At 40.1% G+C, this 18366-nt stretch overlaps 1 long non-coding RNA gene across 1 annotated transcript in view; it reads left to right on the forward strand.

Annotated features, from left to right (window-relative positions):
• The first annotated feature begins 14004 nt into the window (after window positions 1-14004).
• The window catches only part of LOC141279543 (uncharacterized), a 202456-nt gene continuing 198094 nt past the window's right edge, over window positions 14005-18366 (forward strand). The window contains exon 1 of the long non-coding RNA XR_012333975.1: window positions 14005-14061. This is a non-coding gene — a long non-coding RNA (uncharacterized lncRNA). The remainder of the gene's footprint in view (window positions 14062-18366) is intronic.

Raw genomic sequence — 18366 nt, forward strand, 5'->3', positions numbered from 1 at the left:
CAGGATAACACAAGACCGCATGTTTCTTTGATGACCAGGCAGAAACTGTTACAGCTTGGCTGGGAAGTTCTGATTCATCTGCCTTATTCACCAGACATTGCACCTTTGGATTTCCATTTATTTCGATCTTTACAAAATTCTCTTAATGGAAAAAATGTCAATTCCATGGAAGACTGTAAAAGGCACCTGGAACAGTTCTTTGCTCGGAAAGATAAAAAGTTTTGGGAAGATGGAATTATGAAGTTGCCTGAAAAATGGCAGAATGTAGTGGAACAAAAGGGTGAATACATTGTTCAATAAAGTTCTTGGTGAAAATGAAAAATGTGTCTTTTATTTTTACTTTAAAACCAAAGGAACTTTTTGGCCAACCCAATACTTAGGTGTCATCTTTTCAATGTTCAATCGTTACCCAACCACTGTAAAATCATTAAAATTTGTATACCATCCTCTCCCACAAACTGGGACTTTAACCTGAACACTACACGTAGATTCTAACTTCAAAAATTGGTCCTGTAATTGTCACTGAAAAAAATCCATTTATAGATTGGGGAAACCAATTATTGTTTTGTCATTTCAGAAGTTTATAAAATTAACCTTTTAACTAATTAAAAATGATACAATGAATTCTAAACTTCAGCAGACTAAAAATACAAAAGTGGGAGAACTTTTAAGAAACCGAGCCATTAAGGGGGCTCATTTGACGAGTGAAGAGAAAAGAATAATTAAAACAGTGTTTCTGATTCAAAGAGGCTCCAGGTCAGTCTTCTCTCTGAATAAACAACGTTTCTCAGTGGGAGCCTGGTCTGCGAGCAATTAATTTCAAATGGTAGTTTTATATGTTCTGGGAAATGTAAATATCAATACGAGAATTATCTCCCCCTCCTCTTTCACTGTATTTCCTTTCTCCAAGATGGATCATATTGCGAGGTTAGAATTCATACAGTGTTCTCTCTGCTAACCAAGAAAGAGCGGCCTGATGAATGCTCTAGGAAAGCACAGCTTTGGCAGATAAAAAGAATGGCAAGGAAAAAAAGACGGCATTGCATCAGACTCAGATTGTTTTTCCCTGAGGAAAAGGACAGCTTCAGCCTTCTCTTTTGTGAGCTTTCAGTCTGCCATTACTCTTCTGGGTCTCCACAGAGAAGTAAATAATTTCCAGGTTGCTTTCATTTTGGAAAACAGAAAACACCCTGAGAGGATTTAAAGAAAATAGCCATGCTCATCAGAGATACCCAACTTCATGAGTCTTTGCTCTGTGGAATTCCTAGGGAGAGTTTGTCCTTGTAGTGTTTACAGAGATGGAGTTTCTTATGCTGTTTTTGTGGAGCATATATTCATGTTAGGGATTAAGCTCCATGCAAAACACAGAGAAAGAAATGTCTGGTGCATGAATGGGATAGAAACTTTCTTAAAAACACCTTTTCCTTTTCTCTATGTATTGCTGAAGTACACTTTTAAAAGTTTTTCTTTTAAAATTACATTCCAGTTGGTTATGAAACTGTTTCTCTAAGGACCATCTTTTTCATATATGTTTCTGTCCAAAGGGTATAATTTCTTGGGTTTGTAGAAGGCTGTTTTGTTCAACACATATACTACTTCTCTTCTCTGCCCATTATTATATATCTTTTCTAATCAAATGTAACTCCTTCTGTTAGTCGTAATTATGGAGCCTTGCTATTATGCTGGTCATTGGGGGAGATTACAAAGGTGAGCATCGTCCATGACATCAGGAGTTTATAATCTAGAATTCAGCAGACCAGTACAGTAGCCACTAGCCACATGCAGCTATTGAACACTTGAAGTGCGGCAAGTATGAATAAGAAAGTGAATTTTAAATTTTATTTACTTTAATTAAAATGTAAAATAGCTCAGTTTTTATAACATGTGGAAATGATAAAAAGATAGTCTTAAGATTTATTTCACCTGTTTAGATGGACAGATTTATCAAATAAAAGAACAACATGCCCAGTTAAATTTGAATTTCAGATAAACAAGGAATGATTTTTTAGTACGAGCATATTCCTGTTTTTTATCTGGCAAGTCTACCTGTTTTCTTCACTTCTTTTAATATGACTACTAGAATATTTAAAATTACATATATGGTTCCCATGATATTTCTGTGGGATAGGATTGCTCCACAATAAATATTGTTATTCTGACTTCCTAGAATACAAAAGTTCATGAAGGCAAGGAGTTTTATAATTGTGTTTTCTGACATAAAGATAGTTGATTTCTCAAACATAAGATTTATAACATGATTTTTCCTGGGAACCAAACTGATGGGTCTTAGAAGAGTTGTTTAAAGCTAGAGGGCAAGGATGTTCAGGCGCTGGGGTTCTCTCCGTGACTGCTTGACTTCTGTCAAGCCATTGTTCCTTTCCTTTTGTCACTTTCCTTCTCAACCACGATCCATGCATTATGATTTCAGTAACACGATGGCCAGTACCACTAAATGCATTCACCTTTGGCTCTTCATTGCACCCATCAGGCATAAAGTCAGCCCCAGATTAACCCAAAGATCTGCCCTTCCTGTGTTTGCAGCTAACAGCCCAACCTGGCTGTAGAAGGTAGCACAGCAGGCCTCACTGGATATTCTATAAATGTAGAGTCAACAACTGCAAATGGGCATTTAACTTGCTGCATGTATTTTGGTCAATTCCCACCCACATTTTCTGAAAAGACTTTCAAATTCTCTGTTCTCCATAACCCTCAACATTTCTGTCCTTTCCATTGCTCTCCAAAGGTAGAATTTTCACAGAGAAAATGGAAACTGTTAGATAAGATTGTGATCTCTCATCTTCCCATTTCCAAATGTATCTCTGCCTATACCTGTATCTAATCTATGCTCCTTTCCTCCTGTCTAACAGAGGAACTGTTTGCATCCTCTTGAAAGCCCATCTGCTCACTTGCCCTTTAGATCTGTACACTGTCTCCACGTCTATCTCCCTACCCATACCCACCACCAATAGGGAGAGTGGCCTGTCCCCATCACTGAATAGTTCTTGTTCAGAATCAACAAGGGTCTCCAGGTCTCTAAATCCAATGGACAGTTTCAGGCTGCTTATAACTTGACCTCCCTGTGGCATTTGTCACTGTTGAGCATTTATTACTTTCCTTCACTGTCTGGACACAATCCTTTTCTGCTTTCTTCCTGCTTCCTTGTTGACTTGTAATCTTTGCAGGTTCATCCTTCTCTCTCCTGACTTTAAATTATCTGAATTTTTCAGCGCTTGAGTCCTTTTTTCTTTCCAATTGGTACCATGTCCCTAGGCTCTCTCATTATGCCTCTGGCTTCTATTACCACCTATATGCACAAATGTGCAACTGCAGCCCACTCCAGACCCATATTTCCCTTTGACATATTACGATTGATGTCTAGAGATCGCCTCGAGCTCAATATGCCAAAACCGAATTCATTATTTCTCCCTCTCGCCAAACCTGGTTCTTCTCAAGGGTTATCTGTTGCAATGACCCCTGCCCTCTCACCTTCATAAAGTTCAGACTTGCATTGCAGTCTGACATCTTTCTCAGCCTCCTCCGATGTTTTCCCCAATAAATCTATTGCACATTTAATTCATCTTAGTGTCTGTTTTTTGGACGAACAAGGTGAACAAAAACCTTTGGAAGATGAAGTAACAAAGAATATAGCTAAGACTGTAATATATCTCATTGAGCTCAGTCCCTTCATTTTCATAAGCAAGAATGTTGAAGCTTAGAAATCCTTAATTGGGATGGAACTGAACAAGACCTGTCATCGTCAACGTCCATATGCATAACCTCTGTTATGCAGCCTCATGTGCTTCACTGCTGGTAAATGTAACATCTCCTCAGAGGTAGACAGTGGTTCTATGCTGAATATGTTTTTAGGCATTTTCAAAGGTTAACTTTAATGTGAACTTTAATGACATATAACATACAGAAAACTACATAAATCATAAGTATCCTTCCCAATGAATTTTCACAAAGTAAACCCACCAACCTAACAACCACCCACAACACAGTATAGAACATTACTCATGCTGCAGAAGACCCTCCAAGTCGGGAGCACCCCTTCCCCTTCAAAGGAAACCTCATCCTAACTTCTAACATCAAGGACTAATTTTTAATTTACCTTAATGAAGCAGCTCAAATCCATAGATTCACAGTGCCTCAAACAAGTAGCTATGTGTATCTATAGCAATACACCATAAAACCCCAGAAACCATTCTGTTTACTCTTTCACTGCTAGAATCAAGAGCCTTTCCCTGTCCTGAATTGATAATAGTTTTTAAGAAACACATGACATCTTTGCCAGAAATTGGGCATGTCCTTTCCCCTGTGTCCCCTTGGAGAAGTTGTTTAACACCTTTAAGATTCATCTTCCTCAGCTGTAAGGTGAGGATAATAATATTACATACTAAGACACAATAATCATGGAATAAATAAGTTAATGCATATAAAAGTTATATCATGGTATCTAGAACACAGTATAACTTCAGTGACTGCTACTTTTGTAGGAGTTATTATTAGTAATACTAATATACAAAAGTTCATACCAGAGCTTTTTAGAAGCAATGTGCTAAATTAGTGACTTCTTGTCCAACCTTGTGCAAATGACTTAGTTTTTGAGTCTTTGAATTTCTCCTCTTTTCTAAGGAGACAAAAGGTGAAGAAACAATTAATTAGCTGTTTTGTAAGTGCTGAGCTCTGCAGATGAGAAGATGAAAGGTGCCTTTTAAATATACAAATTATCCTTTTGTTTCAAAGCACAGCAGTGCAAAGGCAAGTCACTATCCTCTTGAGAGATTGATGGTCTTTTAGGAAGAGTAAAAGTCATAGTAACTTTTGAAATCCCTCAAGAATACTTGGATTACATTCTAAAACAAAAACCTCTATCTCCATTCTAGAAAAAAGAGAACTACTATATTGAAAAAGTAATCCAAAATTAGTTTCCCCTGAAGTAATGAAGTTAATAGCCATAAAGGCACAGATATATGTACACTGTTATAAATGGCAGGGATTGGGAGGTATGCTACAGAGGAGTCAAGAATCCTGAGATCCAGTCTCTTCTGCCGTCCAGTTCTATGGCTTTGGGCAAATCATCTTACTTTTTTAGGACTCAATTTTCTTGCCTGTAAAATGAAGTTCTTAGTTCAATAATTTTATAATTCTACTGGGCACACCACTTTTTTTTATACTATCGTCCCAGTGAAAAATTTGAAACATGTATGTTAATTGTTGATAGAACCAAGATTTTCAGAGGATATAGAATCATATTCAAAACCAAGTCTAAACACCAAATTCAACTCTGTGTGTGTGTGTGTGTGTGTGTGTGTGTGTGTGTGTGTTGGAGTGGTTCAGACACTGACAGAAAGGAGTTTATAAAGAAAGAAAGAGGATACTGTGGGTGACAAGAGAATGAGTGTTTATAGTTTTGACTGCTAGATTTCTTGTTTCTGAATATAGCTTGAACCTGAGTGTTCTCAGTTTGGAATTCAGACAGGTGGTGTGACACAGTGGAAATAGTACTGAAATAACCATCAAGAATTTAGGTTCTAATAGCTATTCTGTCTGATTAGTAGTGTGATATTTGACATGTCATTTCACCTCCTGGGTATTCTCAGATGTAAAAAAGAAGTGGTTGGATGTGAAGACTCAGGCCCCTTACAGTTCTTAAAGTCTTTGATTTTTTTTTTTTTCACATGTACAACAGCTGAAAGAATTTATTATCAGCTCATCTGCACTGCAGGAAAAGTTAGAGGGAATCCTTCAGGCAGAAGGAGCATGTAATACTTTTATATGTTAAGAAATGAATGGCGACATGGTTCTACACAAAGGAATTAAGGACACTGGAAATAACGGCATGGGTAAATAGGTGATATTTTTCTATTCAGATACCTTTAAAGGACAGTTGACTGTTTAAGCAAAAATAATAACAGTGTACTGTGGGGTTTATACCATATATATATAAGTTAAATGTATGACAATAGTAGCATAAAAGGCAGGAGGGGAATAGCAGCATTATTCATAAGTTCCAAAGATGAACAACCCAAAAGTCCACCAACAAATGACTGGACAAAGGGTGGTACATACAGACAATGGAACATTACTCAGCTTTTTTTTTTTTTTTTATGTCCATGCCTCACTCTCGCTTTGTCACAGCTTACCCTTCCCCCTCCCCATATCCTCAAGTCCATTCTCTAGTAGGTCTGTGTCTTTATTCCTGTCTTACCCCTAGGTTCTTCATGACATTTTTTTTTCTTAAATTCCATATATATGTGTTAGCATACGGTATTTGTCTTTCTCTTTCTGACTTACTTCACTCTGTATGACAGACTCTAGGTCTATCCATCTCATTACAAATAGCTCAATTTCGTTTCTTTTTATGGCTGAGTAATATTCCATTGTACATATGTACCACATCTTCTTTATCCATTCATCCGATGATGGACACCTAGGTTGTTTCCATCTCTGGGCTACTGTAAATAGAGCTGCAATGAACATTTTGGTACATGACTCTTTTTTTTTTTTTTCTGTGGCACTCGGGCCTCTCACTGTTGTGGCCTCTCCCGTTGTGGAGCACAGGCTCTGGAAGCGCAGGCTCAGCGGCCATGGCTCATGGGCCCAGCCACTCCGCAGCATATGGGATCTTCCCGGACCGGGGCAGGAACCCGTGTCCCCTGCATCGGCAGGCGGACTCTCAACCACTGCGCCACCAGGGAAGCCCTACTTGACTCCTTTTGAATTATGTTTTTCTCAGGGTATATGCCCAGTAGTGGGATCGCTGGATCAGATGGTAGTTCTATTTGTAGTTTTTTAAGGAACCTCCATACTGTTCTCCACAGTGGCTGTATCAATTTTCATTCCCACCAACAGTGCAAGAGGGTTCCCTTTTCTCGACACCCTCTCCAGCATTTATTGTTCCTAGATTTTTTGATGATGGCCATTCTGACTGGTGTGAGATAATCTCTCATTGTAGTTTTGATTTGCATTGCTCTAATGATTAATGAAGTTGAGCATTCTTTCATGTGTTTGTTGGCAGTCTGTATATCTTCTTTGGAGAAATGTCTATTTAGGTCTTCTGCCCATTTTTGGATTGGGTTGTTTGTTTTTTGGTTATTGAGCTGCATGAGCTGCTTATAAGTTTTGGAGATTAATCCTTTGTCAGTTGCTTCATTTGCAAATATTTTCTCCCATTCTGAGGGTCTTTTGGTCTTGTATATGGTTTCCTTTGCTGTGCAAAAGCTTTTAAGTTTTATTAGGTCCCATTTGTTTATTTTTCTTTCCATTTCTCTAGGAGGTGGGTCAAAAAGGATCTTGCTGTGATTTATGTCATAGAGTGTTCTGCCTATGTTTTCCTCTAAGAGTTTGATAGTTTCTGGCCTTACATTTAGGTCTTTAATCCATTCTGAGCTTATTTTTGTGTATGGTGTTAGGGAGTAATCTAATCTCATACTTTTACATGTACCTGTCCAGTTTTCCCAGCACCACTTATTGAAGAGGCTGTCCTTTCTCCACTGTACATTTCTGCCTCCTTTATCAAAGATAAGGTGACCATATGTGCATGGGTTTATCTCTGGGCTTTCTATCCTGTTCCATTGATCTATCTTTCTGTTTTTGTGCCAGTACCATTACTGTCTTGATTACTGTAGCTTTGTAGTATAGTGTGAAGTCAGGGAGCCTGATTGCTCCAGCTCTGTTTTTCATTCTCAAGATTGCTTTGGCTATTCGGGGTCTTTTGTATTTCCATACAAATTGTGAAATTTTTTGTTCTAGTTCTGTGAAAAATGCCAGTGGTAGTTTGATAGGGATTGCATTGAATCTGTAGATTGCTTTGGGTAGTAGAGTCATTTTCACAATGTTGATTCTTCCCATCCAAGAACATGGTATATCTCTCCATCTATTTGTATCATCTTTAATTTCTTTCATCAGTGTCTTATAATTTTCTGCATACAGGTCTTTTGTCTCCATAGGTAGGTTTATTCTTAGATATTTTATTCTTTTTGTTGCAATGGTAAATGGGAGTGTTTTCCTGATTTCACTTTCAGATTTTTCATCATTAGTGTATAGGAATGCCAGAGATTTCTGTGCATTAACTTTGTATCCTGCTACTTTACCAAATTCATTGATTAGCTCTAGTAGTTTTCTGGTAGCATTTTTAGGATTCTCTATGTATAGTATCATACCATCTGCAAATAGTGACAACTTTACTTCTTTTCTGATTTGGATTCCTTTTACTTCCTTTTCTTCTCTGATTGCTGTGGCTAAAACTTCCAAAACTATGTTGAATAAAAGTGGTGAGAGTGGGCAGCCTTGTCTTGTTCCTGATCTTAGTGGAAATGCTTTCAGTTTTTCACCATTGAGGATGATGTTGGCTGTGGGTTTGTCATATACGGCCTTTATTATGTTGAGGAAAGTTCCCTCTATGCCTACTTTCTGCAGGGTTTTTATCATAAATGGGTGTTGAATTTTGTCGAAAGCTTTCTCTGCATCTATTGAGATGATCATATGGTTTTTCTCCTTCAATTTGTTAATATGGTTTATCACATTGATTGATTTGCGTATATTGAAGAATCCTTGCATTCCTGGAATAAACCCCACTTGATCATGGTGTATGATCCGTTTAATGTGCTGTTGGATGCTATTTGCTATATTTTGTTGAGGATTTTTGCATCTATGTTCATCAGTGACATAAGCCTGTAGTTTTCTTTCTCTGTGACATCCTTGTCTAGTTTTGGTATCAAGGTGATGGTGGCCTCGTAGAATGAGTTTGGGAGTGTTCCTCCCTCTGCTATATTTTGGAAGAGTTTGAGAAGGATTGGTGTTAGCTCTTCTCTAAATGTTTGATAGAATTCGCCTGTGAAGCCATCTGGTCCTGGGCTTTTGTTTGTTGGAAGATTTTTAATCACAGTTTCAATTTCAGTGCTTGTGATTGGTCTGTTCATATTTTCTATTTCTTCCTGATTCAGTCTTGGCAGGTTGTGCTTTTCTAAGAATTTGTCCATTTCTTCCAGGTTGTCCATTTTATTGGCATAGAGTTGCTTGTAGTAATCTCTCATGATCTTTTGTATTTCTGCAGTGTCAGTTGTTACTTCTCCTTTTTCATTTGTAATTCTATTGATTTGAGTCTTCTCCCTTTTTTTTTTGTTTTTTAAATTTTATTTATTTATTTATTTATGGCTGTGTTGGGTCTTCATTTCTGTGCGAGGGCTTTCTCTAGTTGTGGCAAGTGGAGGCCACTCTTCATCGCGGTGCGCGGGCCTCTCACTATCGCACCCTCTCTTGTTGCGGAGCACAGGCTCCAGATGCGCAGGCTCAGTAATTGTGGCTAACGGACCTAGTTGCTCCGCGGCATGTGGGATCTTCCCAGACCAGGGCTCAAACCCGTGTCCCCTGCATTAGCAGGCAGATTCTCAACCACTGCGCCACCAGGGAAGCCCCGCTTCTCCCTTTTTTTCTTGATGAGTCTGGCTAATGGTTTATCAATTTTGTTTATCTTCTCAAAGAACCACCTTTTAGTTTTATTGATCTTTGCTATCGTTTCCTTCATTTCGTTTTCATTTATTTCTGATCTGATTTTTATGATCTCTTTCCTCCTGCTAACTTTGGGGGGTTTTTTGTTCTTCTTTCTCTAGTTGCTTTAGGTGCAAGGTTAGGTTGTTTATTCGAGATGTTTCCTGTTTCTTAAGGTGGGCTTGTATTGCTATAAACTTCTCTCTTAGAACTACTTTTGCTGCATCCCATAGATTTTAGGTTGTCGTGTCTCCATTGTCACCTGTTTTTAGGTATTTTTTTTATTTCCTCTTTGATTTCTTCAGTGATCACTTCGTTATTAAGTAGTGTATTGTTTAGCCTCCATGTGTTTGTATTTTTTACAGATCTTTTCCTGTAATTAATATCTAGTCTCATGGCGTTGTGGTCAGAAAAGATACTTGAAACAATTTCAATTTTCTTAAATTTACCAAGGCTTGACTTGTGACCCAAGATATGATCTTTCCTGCAGAATGTTCCATGAGCACTTGAGAAAAATGTGTATTCTGTTGTTTTTGGATGGAATGTCCTATAAATATCAATTAAGTCCATCTTGTTTAATGTATCATTTAAAGCTTGTGTTTCCTTATTTATTTTCATTTTGGATGATCTGTCCATTGGTGAAAGTGGGGTGTTAAAGTCCCCTACTATGAATGTGTTACTGTCGATTTCCCCTTTTATGGCTGTTAGTATTTGCCTTATGTATTGAGGTGCTCCTCTGTTGGGTGCATAAATATTTACAATTGTTATATCTTCTTCTTGGATCAATCCCTTGATCATTATGTAGTGTCCCTCTTTGTCTCTTCTAATAGTGTTTATTTTAAAGTCTATTTTGTCTGATATGAGAATTGCTACTCCAGCTTTCTTTTGGTTTCCATTTGCCTGAAATACCTTTTTCCATCCCCTAACTTTCAGTCTGTATGTGTCTCTAGGTCTGAAGTGGGTCTCTTGTAGACAGTAAATATATGGGTCTTGTTTTTGTATCCATTCAGCCAATCTGTGTCTTTTGGTGGGAGCATTTGGTCCATTTACATTTAAGGTAATTATTGATATGTATGTTCCTATTCCCATTTTCTTAATTGTTTTGGGTTCGTTATTGTAGGTCTTTTCCTTCTCTTGTGTTTCTTGCCTAGAGAAGTTCCTTTAGCAGTTGTTGTAGAGCTGGTTTGGTGGTGCTGAACTCTCTCAGCTTTTGCTTGTCTGTAAATGTTTTAATTTCTCCATCAAATCTGAATGAGATCCTTGCTGGGCAGAGTAATCTTGGTTGCAGATTTTTCTCCTTCATCACTTTAAATATGTCCTGCCAGTCCCTTCTGGCTTGCAGAGTTTCTGCTGAGAGATCAGCTGTTAACCTTATGGGGATTCCCTTGTGTGTTATTTGTTGTTTTTCCCTTGCTGCTTTTAATATGTTTTCTTCGTATTTAATTTTTGACAGTTTGATTAATATGTGTCTTGGCCTATTTCTCCTTGGATTTATCCTGTATGGGACTCTCTGTGCTTCCTGGACTTGATTAACTATTTCCTTTCCCATATTAGGGAAGTTTTCAACTATAATCTCTCCAAATACCTTCTCAGTCCCTTTCTTTTTCTCTTCTTCTTCTGGAACCCCTATAGTTCGAATGTTGGTGCGTTTAATGTTGTCCCAGAGGTCTCTGAGACTGTCCTCAGTTCTTTTCATTCTTTTTTCTTTATTCTGCTCTGCAGTAGTTACTTCCACTATTTTATCTTCCAGGTCACTCATCCGTTCTTCTGCCTCAGTTATTCTGCTATTGATCCCATCTAGAGTATTTTAAATTTCATTTATTGTGTTGTTCATCATTGTTTGTTTCACCTTTAGTTCTTCTAGGTCCTTGTTAAATGTTTCTTACATTTTGTCTATTCTATTTCCAAGATTTTGGATCATCTTTACTATCATTATTCTGAATTCTTTTTCAGGTAGACTGCCTATTTCTTCTTCATTTGTTACGTCTGGTGGGTTTTTATCTTGTTCGTTCATCTGCTGTGTGTTTTTCTGTCTTCTCATTTTGTTTTTGTTACTTTTTGGGGGTCTCCTTTTTGCAGGCTGCAGGCTTGTAGTTCCCATTGTTTTTGGTGTCTGTCCCCAGTGGCTCAGGTTGGTTCAGTGGGTTGTGTAGGCTTCCTGGTGGAGGGGACTAGTGCCTGTGTTCTGGTGGATGAGGCTGGATCTTGTCTTTCTGGTGGGCAGGTCCACTTCTGGTGGTGTGTTTCAGGGTGTCTGTGGACTTATTATGGTTTTAGGCAGCCTCTCTGCTAATGGGTGGGGTTGTGTTCCTGTCTTGCTAGTTGTTTGGCATAGGATGTCCAGCACTGTAGCTTGCTGGTCGTTGAGTGAAGCTGGGTGCTGGTGTTGAGATGGAGGTCTCTGGGAGATTTTCACCGTTTGATATTATGTGATGCTGGGAGGTCTCTTGTGGACCAGTGTCCTGAAGTTGGCTCTCCTACCTCAGAGGCACAGCACTGACTCCTGGCTGTAGCACCAAGAGCCTTTCATCAACACGGCTCAGAATAAAAGGGAGAAAAAGTAGAAAGAAAGAATTAGTAGAAGTAGAAAGAAAGAAAGAAAGAAAGAGAGGGAGGGAGGGAGGAAGGGAGGAAGGAAGGAAGGAGGGAAGGAAGGAAAAAAAGCAAGCAAGAAAGAAGATAAAGTAAAATAAAATAAAGTAAGATAAAATATAGTAAAGTTATTAAAATAAAAAAATAATTGTTAAGAAAAAAAAAAAACGGACAGATAGAACCCTAGGACAAATGGTGGAAGCAAAGCTATACAGTATAAATCTTGCTCTCAAAGTCCATCTCCTCAATTTGGGATGATTCGTTGTCTATTCATGTATTCCACAGACATCAAGTTGATTGTGGAGCTTTTTTTTTTTTTTTTGTGGTACGCGGGCCTCTCACTGTTGTGGCCTCTCCCGTTGCGGAGCACAGGCTCCAGACGCGCAGGCTCAGCGGCTATGGCTCATGAGCCCAGCCACTCCGCGGCATGTGGGATCTTCCCGGACCGGGGCACAAACCCGTGTCCCCTGCATCGGCAGGCAGACTCTCAACCACTGTGCCACCAGGGAAGCCCGATTGTGGAGCTTTAATCCGCTGTTTCTGAGGCTGCTGGGAGAGATTTCCCTTTCTCTTCTTTGTTCTCACAGCTCCCGGGGGCTCAGCTTTGGATTTGGCCCCGCCTCTGCGTGTAGGTCACTGGAGGGCGTCTGTTCTTCACTCAGACAGGACGGGGTTAAAGGAGCCGCTGATGCAGCGGCTCTGGCTCACTCAGGCCTGGGGGGAGGGAGGGGCACGGAGGGCGGGGCGAACCTGCGGCGGCAGAGGCCGGCGTGACGTTGCACCAGCGTGAGGCGCGCCGTGCGTTCTCCCGGGGAAGTTGTCCCTGGATCCCGGGACCCTGGCAGTGGCGGGCTGGACAGGCTCCCCGGAAGAGGGGTGTGGATAGTAACCTGTGCTCGCACACAGGCTTCTTGGTGGCGGCAGCAGCAGCCTTAGCGTCTCACGCCCGTCTCTGGGGTCCGCGCTTTTAGCCGCGGCTCGCGCCCGTCTCTGGAGCTCCTTTAAGCAGCGCTGTTAATCCCCTCTCCTCGCGCACCAGGAAGCAAAGGGAAGAAAAAGTCTCTTGCCTCTTCGGCAGGTCCAGACTTTTCCCCGGACTCCCTCCAGGCTAGCCGTGGCGCACTACCCCCCTGCAGGCCGTGTTCACGCCGCCAACCCCAGTCCTCTCCCGGTGCTCCGACCGAAGCCCGAGCCTCAGCTCCCAGCCCCGCCCGCCCCGGCGGGTGAGCAGACAAGCCTCTTGGGCTGGTGAGTGCTGGTCGGCCCTGATCCTCTGTGCGGGAATCTCTCCGCTTTGCCCTCCGCACCCCTGTTGCTGTGCTCTCCCCCGCGGCCCCAAAGATTTCCCCCTCCGCCACCCGCAGTCTCAGCCCGCGAAGGGGTTTCCTAGTCTGTGGAAACCATTCCTCCTTCACAGCTCCCTCCCACTGGTGCAGGTCCTGTCCCTATCCTTTTGTCTCTCTCTATTCTTTTTTCTTTTGCCCTACCCGGGTACGTGGGGGGTTTCCTGCCTTTTGGGATGTCTGAGGTCTTCTGCCAGCGTTCAGTAGGTGTTCTGTAGGAGTTGTTCCACGTGTGGATGTATTTCTGGTGTATCTGTGGGGAGGAAGGTGATCTCCGCGTTTTACTCTTAGACCATCTTCCCGGAAGCCCTGGTCTTTGATTTTTTAAGAGGAGAACGAAACAATTTTACTGTGTGGTGTGGGTATTGGGTGGAGTGGCTTTATGCACTGGTCAATCTGAGGCTTATAATTAGAGAAGAGTCCAGGCAAAACTTTGTGCCTTATTTTTTTCAGGACATTTGAGAGATTTATAACTTTAATTTTGTTTTAGTCAGCTATATTCACAGTAATGCTGTATAACAAACACTGCAAAATTTGCTAGCTTCTAGCAAAAAATTCATTTATTTCTCACTCATGCCTTTGCAGGTCACCTGAAGTTTGGCTGATGTCGGCTGGACTGGATTCCAGGTTGCAGGTTAGTTTGGGGTGTCTATATGGGACTAATGGAATATCCTGGGTGTGTGGACTATCTCAGGGTTATGTAGACCTGCAAGAGGGCAAGTCCAATTGCTCAGGTAAATTTCAATTTCTTTTTCTGTCTTCAACTTTTATTTATTTAATTTGGAAATTGAGTTATCATTGTTTATAATGTTATATAAGTTTCATGTGTACATTATATTTCCACTTTATACACCACAGCACGCTCACCACCAGAAGTTTAGTTTTCATCTGTCACCATACAATTAACCCCCTTTACTCATTTTGCCCTCCCCTCATTCCCCTTCCCCTCTGGTAACCACTAATTTGTTCTTCTGTATCTGTGTGTTTTTGTTTGGCTTGGTTTGCTCATTTTCATTTTTGTTTTGTTTTGTTTTTTGCAAATTTTGATTTTTAGGCTGAGGTGGTCTTTGCTAATGTCCCACTGGCCAAAGCAAATCATATGACCAAGTCCAAAGTTAAGGGGCTTAGAAGTATACTCTATTTACCATAAGACCATGGCAAAACTACAGGTGGATAGCACTACTATAGGAGAGTAAAAGACTTTGGACCAATAATTCAATTTACGGCAACTTGATATATGTGTGTGAGTATGTGGATGTGTAATAGAACAAGGAAAACAAAAGAGGATTCTGAGTGGCTTAGGTAAGAGAACCACATACGTTTGAGGAGAAGGATCTAGGTTCTATAACTCAATACCAATTATTGATTAACTTCTATATACCTGTCTTCTGTACCCATTGGTGAAGTAGTTTCTTGTACTCTATATTGTTGGCTCAATAATGCTGCTAATGACTTTCTATAGAGAAACTATTCTAATCATGCTCAATAATAGCCTCCACATGGTTAAGTATCACAATCAATTCTCAATTCCCACCATATTTGACCTACCAGTGGCATTTGACGTAGTTGAATGCTCTGTCTTTCTGTACGCTTTCTCACTTCACTTTACTTCTGCTCATTGGCCAGAGCTAGTCACATGGCTCCCTCCAACTTCAAGGAAAGCTGGAAAAGTAAGGAACCTATGGATATTCAGGGAGCACTGACTGCTTCTGCCACATTTCTGAAGGATTCTCTGAGCCTACTTTATTTCCCTCTCTTGTGACTTTGGGGTTGTGCCTCATATCTCCTCCATATACTGATGACACTCTCTAAGGGTAAGCATTTGCTAAATGGATACATGAATAAAATGGCCCCAAAGGGAACACAGAAAGGAGGAAGAAAGAAGTAGTGGACACATAAATGATAACCTATCTAAGTAAGAGGCACTATGGTGTCGGCACCACTTACTAGCTGGTGATGTGGGCAAGTTTTTTAACCTCGCTGTGCTTCAGTTATCTGTAAAGATAGGAGTGATAATAATAGCACCTACCTCATAGGATCTTTTGAGTACACAATTAATATACATGAGTTACTTAGAACAGTGCCTGGCACGTGGAAAGTATAATAAGCGCTAGCTATAACTATTTCATGAATTGAACAATTAAATTCTAAATAATAGAGAACTGAAGCTATAAGTGATAGCAAATTTATAAAATTTTAAATTGTCTCCCATATAAACCCCAGCCTAATGAGAGAGATTCTCATTTTAATGTTTTATTACCAGGATTATGGAAACACATAAAAGAATAAAAACAGAATGTGTTATTTCTCTGCACATGTGGCACTTTGGCTAGAGGTGATTTTTTTTTTTTTTTTTTTGAAAAGCAGAACAAGAGCATTTTGGAAATGGAACAGACCCAGTGAGTAGGGGGCACTTACGATGTGTTTTGTAATTGCACACCATATTGTTTTATCGAAACGCTTCTCATTTAGTGTCAAGGGACCATGATGAGTGTCTTGGGGTCTAAGGGCCTTGTGAGAAGCCTGCAGAGAACTCAAGCCCACCCCTGCTGATGTGGCCCTGTGATGATGGCTTTTCTTCTAAACTGTCAGCAGGAAGGTTTTCTTACTGCCTTCTTTCCCTCTGCATTTCCAACAAGGAAGAACAGCTGAGGCAAATGAGACAGAATCTTTTTCCAATTACATAGTATGCATATTTCATTTCAGCTGCCGCCTATGAGAAACATGATACTGAGTGAGTTAGTGGTGCTGAGGCAAAACCAGCCTACAAAAGGTTTGGGGGGTACATTGTTAAATTTCCAGAAGATTATTTGGGTGAAATAGTTTGGTAGGTTAATTATCAGACTGAAAGGTTTAAGGTATTTAGTTGCTATAGAGGAGAAATTGCAGCCCTAAATACAGTCCCAAATTACTTTTAAAGCACAAAATGGTAAAAACATAAAAATGTGACAAATCAATCTGGCTTTTTAGACCGTAATTGTTTTGAAGGGGAGAGGGTAGAGCTTTTAGAGGAGAGGTGATTTACTTGGTGGCACTTAGCCGCTCACTTTTACTCTGAGGAAGGGTATATGTGAATTGACTTTTCTTACTTCACATCATCATTTAACTCTTAACTCTTCATAAATGTTCCTGAGGGAAAAGGCCAAGTTGGCATTTTCCCTGTGCTGAACTAAGTAAAACATCAGCCGAAATTCAAACTTAACATTTTTTGAAAAAACATAACTTCTGAACAAGAATCTAAATTGAGTTATGTTTTCTGTTCCTTTCTCTATCTCTTATGTCTTATTGCTTTGGATCCCTCTCCCTCTCTCTCCCTTGGAAGAATCCTTCCTTATTTCTCTTTCCTTTTTTTTTTTTCTCCTTTCTGTCTCAAACATCCTTTGATAATCTAATCTACAATGGAGCAAATACTATGCTGTGTCCTGGGGAAGGGGCGGTGATGGATGATGGAGAGGGACGAAATGAAAATCTTTTCTCTGTTCCCAAGAAATGCACAGACTTCTGGGGCTGATCCATGTATAAACATAGTCTTATAATTCAGGTTGCCTGGATTGGGGCATTTGGTCATGCTGAGGTCTAGAAGATCTCTCCCAAGTCTCCTGATTTAGGGATATAGACCAGTATAAATTCCAGCTCTGCTACTTACTAGTTGGGTGACCTGAGGTAAGTTTCTTGAACTCTTGTAGCCTTAGTCTTTCTGGTCTGTAAAATGGGCATGATACTTAGTTGAAGATCATGAATAAGGATGGAATTCAAATACACAGGAAGATGAATGAGCAGCCTACTGCAATAGTAATACTGTAGTAATGCAGGTATAATGAGGGCTTGAAGTAAGGAAGGATGCACAGTACCAAGGGGATGAAGAGGAGGGTGAAGAAATATTCAATTGACAGACCTGGGAGGGCTTAGATACAAGCTGGTTGCAAGGGGGAGTGGAGGAGTCAAAGGTAAGGAGGATTTGGAGGTTTCTGGCTTTGGTCTCTGGTGATGCCATTAACTGGGAATAGAAATTCAGTAAAAATAAAATCTACTTTGGGTCTTTGTTTTGAAAGCGCTGCAAAATATTCAAGTAGAGATACCCAGAAGGTAATTTGAAACATAAGTCTAGAGAAGTCATCAAATTTCAATACGTATTTGCTAAGCACATAACATGTGCGGGATGATCTGTGAGGCACTGAATGTGGAATGGTTATAAAGAGACTTAATTATTCCTTTGCTTTCCAGTGGAGGAGAAAGATGTAAAATAAATACTATCACAGTGAACTATAGAACTAAAAATATATAGGTTATATTAAGGAAGATCACAAAGTGCTCTGAAAATATCTAGTAGGAGGTGCTAATTTAGATTGGGAGGTTTGGGGAGGTCTCTTTGAGGAGATGTAAGCTGACTGACAGTGAATTTGACTTAGCTGAGTGTAATTAACTCCTAGACTGTAACTGCCATGACTTTCCCCCATGGTTGCATGTTGGCGACTATAGCTCTATATAGTAATCTACATTTTAGCAGAAGGAATCAGTAAGAGGAAGGAGTGCTTCCTATGTATTGCAGGAACATCAGCATAGACTTCATCTTACATCTAATTAATCAGAACTGCATCACATCTCTAGCCCTAGATGGAGGGTGATGAAGGAGAAGAGGTTGGAAATTGAGGTTGGGACATTTGGCCAGTGGTATCCGCTACGTTAAGGAAGAATAATGTCTTCAAAGTTGAGAGAGAAGAAAGTTTCAAGAAGGTGAATTGGCAGCAAAATCAAATGTCATGGAGGTGGAGAAAGATGAGCTCTGAAACAAAACTACGGATTTGACATTTAGAAGGGCAGAGACCCTGCCCACTGTGCTCTCTGCTGTATTCCAGACACCTTCTCCAGCGCCTGGGACAGAGAAGGCAATTAATCACTGACTAGGGAAATTAATCTGGCTGCAGTGTATTAGATGTAT

Source organism: Tursiops truncatus, chromosome 9 (assembly GCF_011762595.2).
Source record: "Tursiops truncatus isolate mTurTru1 chromosome 9, mTurTru1.mat.Y, whole genome shotgun sequence".
Lineage (NCBI taxonomy): Eukaryota > Metazoa > Chordata > Mammalia > Artiodactyla > Delphinidae > Tursiops > Tursiops truncatus.